Source organism: Sorex araneus, chromosome 8 (assembly GCF_027595985.1).
Source record: "Sorex araneus isolate mSorAra2 chromosome 8, mSorAra2.pri, whole genome shotgun sequence".
Taxonomy (NCBI): Eukaryota; Metazoa; Chordata; class Mammalia; order Eulipotyphla; family Soricidae; genus Sorex; species Sorex araneus.
The window spans coordinates 41,005,308-41,011,744 of NC_073309.1; the positions used below are offsets into that span (position 1 = coordinate 41,005,308).

The following is a 6,437-nucleotide window of genomic DNA, read 5'->3' on the forward strand; positions in this document are numbered from 1 at the left end:
TGAGCACCTCCAGGGGTGGTTCCTGAGTGCAGAGCCAGGAGTAACCCCTGTGCATGCCAGGTGTGACCCAAAAAAGAAAAACTAACTAAAATTAAAAAATAAAATGTACCTAGATTTGTTTGGTGTGGTAAGTCACAGATATGGTTGTTATAACAAGTTTATGTTCAAGCTTTCTAGAAACAGGCAGTATCACATCCTCGAGGCTCCACATGTAAATACCCAGTTCTGCTTGGAGGCAGAATTGTGAAGACAGCGCGTGAATCAGAGCTTTCACTGGCTTTTTCCTGAAAAGCTGTGGGAAACACGATGCCAGGTGGGTGCACTGAATAAATGAAGGATCGGGTTATTTGAACCATTTTTTTGTGCTTTGAACTGATAAATCTTGAAACTGGAGAGCTGTTCAGAGGATAAGGTGCATGTTTTGCACATGGCTGATCACAGATCCTCAGCTCTGCATATGATCCCCTGAGCACTACCAGGAGTATCCCGGAGCTGTGGATCACCACTAGGTATGCTCCCCCATCCCTGGCCCAATTTATAAGTCTAGTCAGAATAACAAAAAAGGTCAGGATAAAGGAGTCATCAGAATGGATTCCATATACATTAAAATAATAACCGAGGGCTAAAGTTTCAAATAGCTTATACTTTGCAACAGAGAAAGAAACACAGGTAAGAGTGAATCTGCAAAGTCTAAAAGTAAAAGTCTCAGGGTCAGGTTGTTTTTTATATAGGTGTTCATAGAAATTCCTAAAAGTATAGCATAGCATTGGTACTAATTCCAATGAAACGTAATAAAATTGAGGACAAGATTCTATCACTTAGTTGTCACATAATGAATTCAATGGTCCATTACTATTTTCAGTGTGGTTTACTAATGTGGTTCAAGCTATAAAATGAATTCTCTGTCAATTTTATATGACAGATTTATTGAATTGTACCACAAATTAAAAAAAGAGAGGGCTAGAAATAGAATACAATGAGTATGATGTGTGCTGGACCAGGTTTGAGTCCCAGCACCACATATGGTCCCATGCACCCTACCATGAATAAGCACTGAATACTGCCAGGAGTGGTCCAGAAGCCAAAATAATAAAAATTTGATGTCAATAGCTTTGATGTAGATGAAACTGCAGTTATTTGAAAACAAACTACTGAAATTCATACTATGAATAAGATAACAAAATAGCCATTTTGTTATCTGTTGTTTGTACAGAATGGAATTAGGAGGCTGGAGAGATTAATGCAGTTGGTAGGGTGTTACTTGCATGCAGCTAACCCAGGTTTGATGCCCCAAACCTCATATGGTGCCCTGAGCACCAACAGCAGTAATCCCTGAGTGCAGAGGCAGAAGTAATCCCTGAATTTCGCCAGGTGTGGTCCCAAAACAAAAAACTATAGAACCATTTCTCGTAGAAATAGAGGCAAAGTCCTCACAAAATTCATCAGATGTCTTAAGTGTATTGAAAGATTTGCAAATCAATTGTTTTAAAAGTATTAGACACTGTTACCAAGTGGGATTTATGTCAGCTACACAAGGCTGGTTAACATTTTTTAAAAAATGAATTAACATAGAAGCAGAGATACAGGACTGCAGGTAAGGCAGTTGCCTTGCACACAGCTGACCCCTAACATTACAAGAATAATCTTTGAGTACAGAGCTAGGAATAAGCCCTGAGCACAATGGGTGTGACTCAATGTCCTTCACCCCCCCAAAAAAACCCCAACTAAGTAGTTTTGGGGCTTGAGTGATAGTACAGCAAGTTGGGCCCTTGTACACAGCTGACCTGGGTTCAATCTCCAGAACCCTAACTGGTCCCCCTACCTGGCAGGAGTGATCTCTGAGACAGCAAAACAAAAAATCAAAATGCATTGTGTCATTATTTTGCTACAGCACCAGTTGAGAAACAACTAAAATGTTCTTGCTGTGAATACTGTAACTATATGTTGGGGACTGTTCAGGACCCTGAACAAAAGAGGACCCCGAAACCTTTACCCTGGACAAACCAGAAAATTCCATTACCAGCTTTGCATGACCTGAGGCACAGACAAAGGAAATAGCTAAACTCAAGAAGTAAAAGTAGCCCAGGGCAGTTAACTAAGAGACCCCAAAAAGCCCGTAAAGTAGAGTGCCTTCCTCTACACTAAAAGCGTTGTGCATTCCTCCTGACAGATGCTCCTGCCAGATAAACCCTTGCCTTCCTCTCCCCACTATTTCTCAACCTACTCTTGGAGAATGTTGTAAGCCCACCAAATACACCCCGAGCCTTTCCTTATTTGGTCTGAGAAGACACTTCCCTGATGATTGACAACTTATGTACCAACCCCCTGCTAAGAAAAGTATAAAACCAGCATGGCAGTTAATAAAGTTGCCCTTGATCGGCATGTGTCGTCTTGGGCCCCCTGTTTACTAACCTCACTAGTCTTATTTCAGATCGGGACCCTCACAGAATCCACCCAATTAGGAGCGCTTTCCACTGTTGTCTCTCCGAGGGCCGGAGAGATCTCCGGGGGAACGCACAACTATAGTATTCATGAATGTGGTCCCATGTATGAAAATAACAAAATATTGTAATAGCCTAGTTGAAATAGTTGATCTCTCTCTTTTAAATACTTTATAACTTTTATAAAGTATATATAAAAAAGTCTTTGCCAGAGCTTTTGATAAGCAGATACACTCCTGTTTTCCCCAGGGTAGGTTCTTTTTGTGTGTTTTTGTTGTTGTTGTTTTGTGTTCACATCTGGGTGCTCAGGTTACTCTGGGCTCTGCACTCAGGGATGCATTCCTGGCAGTGCTTGGGGGACTACAGGGACGCCAGGGACTGAACCCAGATAGACGCATACAAGACAAGCGTCCTACCTGCCATACTATCCCTCCAGCCTCCCAAAGTAGATTTTCTTATTACATTGCTTCATTTTCACATTTCCCCAAGAAATATTTTTGTTTTCCTTTCCAAATATCATTACTTTATTGTTCTCCAAAACAAACTTGCAGTGAATGTTGAGTTAAAGGCTTATGCCGAGTAACACAAATCTTTGGGAAGTGTTTAATGCTGAGGCAAAGGCAAAACACTAACTTATTGGTTTTTTTTTCTTTTTTTGCTTTTTGGGTCACACCCAGCGATGCACAGGGATTACTCCTGGCTCTGCACTCAGCAATTACCCTTGGCGGTGCTCAGGGGACCATATGGGATGCTGGGATTTGAACCTGGGTCGGCCGCGTGCAAGGCAAACGCCCTACCCGCTGTACTATCACTCCAGCCCCACACTAACTTATTCGTGAAGAGTAATTTTGTAAAATATACCTTATTTGGAATTGTGAATAAACATTATAAAGCTGACCTAGATTTTACTTCTTAGGAGCTATCTTCATGTAGTTCTGTATCAGAATTATTTTAGTTTGCAGAGTTGATGGGTAAAATTTCATAAAGGAATCTTAAACTTTTTACTTATATAATTGTCAGATTTTTTTCCATGCACACAGATTTGTCTACTTGAGGGTCTATGCAAAATCAGCTGATATTTTGGAAAATTAATCCTTTGTATTTTTACATGTATTGGAATAAACATTATTGTTAAGATGTCATACTTATTATCATACTGCTTTAAATATAGAATTGTTCATTTTCTTTCCCTTTACTAGAACTGTCCAAATATATTGATTACTCTGACATGTTTACTATTGCCTAATCTCTTGATTTCTGATTGTAACTATATTTTGTTTTACTTGGAATTTCATCTTGCTGTTTCTGGTTTTTTTTTTTTTTTTTTGGCTTTTTGGGTCACACCCAGCTGTGCACAGGAGTTACTCCTGGCTCTGTACTCAGGAATTACTCCTGGCAGTGCTGGGGGACCATATGGGATGCTGGGAATCGAACCCGGGTCGGCCGCGTGCAAGGCAAATGCCCTACCCGCTGTGCTATAGCTCCAGCCCCTGTTTCTGGTTTCTTAACACAAATTCTTATTCAATTCTCTCTGTGACAGGCCTTGCTTCAATGGCTATGGAAAAGTGAGGAAGATGAAGACAGCCATAAACAAAATTCCTTAATTTAAGGGATTTCTCACTATATAGAATGTCAGTGACCATAGACAAATTAAGAGATGCAGGGTTCTTGTGAGAAATCCTTTCTAAGCATTTTATATATTAGTTTTTATTATGGACTGGAGCAGTAGCGCAGCAGATAGGGCATTCGTCTTGCACACAGCTGACCCGGACTCGATTTCTCTGCCCCTCTAGGAGAGCCCGGCAAGCTATCAAGAGTATTTCGCCCGCACAGCAGAACCTGGCAAACTACCCGTGGGTATTCAATATGCCAAAAACGAACAACAGTGTCTCAGTGGAGACATTACTGGTGCCCACTCGAGCAAATCGATGAGCAACGGGATGACAGTGACAGTTTTTTCTTTTTTTGCCTTTTGCCTTTTGGGTCACACCTGGCAATGCACTCAGGAATCACCCCTGGCGGTTCTCAGAGGACCATATAGGATGCTGGGAATTGAACCCGGGTCGGCCGCGTGCAAGGCAAACGCCCTACCTGCTGTACTATTGCTCCAGCCCCAACAGTGACAGTTGTTATTATATTTTGTGACTTAAATTTTCAAACATCTAGAGTAAAAACTTGGGTTGGCCATGTGCAAGGCAAACACCCTACCTGCTGTGCTATGGATAGAGAAGTTACTGGTGCCCGTTGGAGCAAATCAGTGAACAACAGGACGACAGTGCTACAATGCTACAGAGTAAAAACATTAAAATCTCATGAGCAAACCATGTTACTTCAGTAACTATCAACATTTTGTCAGTCTCTTCAATTCATTTTATTGTGACTAGAATATTTTAATGCAAATCTGGGTTATCTTTCACTTCATAAATATGCCATTTATATCCTCACACATAAGATCTTTGATTTCCAGTAACCATATTGATATTATTTTTACTAAAATTAGTATTTATAAATATCCTTGTCCATGTCCATATTTCCCCGGTGTCTCAAAAATATCTTTTCACATTTTCTGGTTTTGGAGCCACACGTGGCTCTGTACTCAGGAATTACTCCCAGCAGTGCTCAGGAAACCATATGGAATGCTGGAACTTGAACCAAAGTTAGCTGTGTGCAAGGCAAGCGCCCTACGACTGTAATCTCCCTGGCCCCCTCAAAAATATCTTTTCAGGGGGCTGGAGTGATAGCATAGCGGGTGGGGCATTTACCTTGCACTCGGCCAACCCAGGTTCAAATCCCAGCATCCCATATGGTCCCCTGAGCACCGCCAGGAGTAATTCCTGAGTGCAGAGCCAGGAGTGACCCCTGTGCATTGCCAGGTGTGACCCAAAAACAAAAAAACAAAACAAAACAAAAATCGTTTCATATTTTGTTCAAGAGAATTCTAATTCAGCTTGTCCATAGGTTTATGACTAATAAATTTAGTTCTCTGCCTCTCATTTTGTGGGGATGGGGTTTGGGCCACATTCAGCAATACTCAGGGATTACTCCTGGTTCTGCACTCAGAAATTTTTCCTGGTAATGCTTGGGGGACCATATGGGATGCCAGGAATCGAACTCAAGTCAGCCAAGTTGAAGTCAAGTGCCCAACCCACTGTACTATGTCTTTGGCCCCAAGTTCTCTATCAAGTCTCCTTTTATTTTGAAGCCACACCTGCAGTGCTTGAGCTGGGGACTGAACCTGGGCATTCCACATACAAGCATGCACTCCAGCCCTCTGAGTTATTTCTCCAGCCCTTTTCTCTTAGTTTATGTCATTAATTAGTTGAAAAAACATCAAGTAGTTTTTGGGTGGAATATTTCTTATTATGGATCTGACAGGTTGCTTCCTTATGGTATTCACCTACTCAAAAATAATTTGTCATCATAACTCCTTTGGTTCATTATTTAGGCAATGAACTTTGAAGGCCATAGTGTTTCCTGTTATATCAGGAGAAACAAACTAATATCACTTTTATAGATGTTAAAATTGATCGAAAGACTCAGAAGGGCACAGCTTAATAAACCACTATATAAAAACCATTTACAGTTTTAATATCCACTGAAGACCTTTTTTTCTGCACCCATTATTCTACTAGGGACTAGAGAAAACTTTTTAAATGCTACCAGTTTTTCTATATTAGATTTGGGGGGGTTAGTAGTTGGGGGTCACACCATTGATGCTCAGAAATTACTTCTGGTGGTTCTTGGGGGACCATATGGCATGGTCGAACCTGGGTTGGCTGCATGCAAAGTAAATGCCCTACCTGCTATACTCTATACTCTCTTCAGCCCCTAGTTAGAATTCTTAAAAATAAAAATTTTCCATGAGTTTTGGTGGCTCTGAAACTTGGTTAATATAAGAAAAAAACCCAAAATGCTCATTTGTCCCTTATTTATTTGGGAGGGTTGTACCCAGCTGTGTTTAGGGCTTACTCCTAGCTCTGTGCTCAGGGATCATTA

The 6,437-nt window shown here is 41.0% G+C and overlaps 1 long non-coding RNA gene across 1 annotated transcript; it reads left to right on the forward strand.

Moving 5' to 3' along the window:
• The first annotated feature begins 74 nt into the window (after window positions 1-74).
• On the forward strand, window positions 75-3,344 carry LOC129406762 (uncharacterized). The gene is made up of 2 exons (XR_008631216.1): window positions 75-1,943; window positions 2,527-3,344. It is a non-coding gene; the product is annotated as an uncharacterized LOC129406762 (long non-coding RNA).
• The last annotated feature ends 3,093 nt before the right edge of the window (window positions 3,345-6,437 follow it).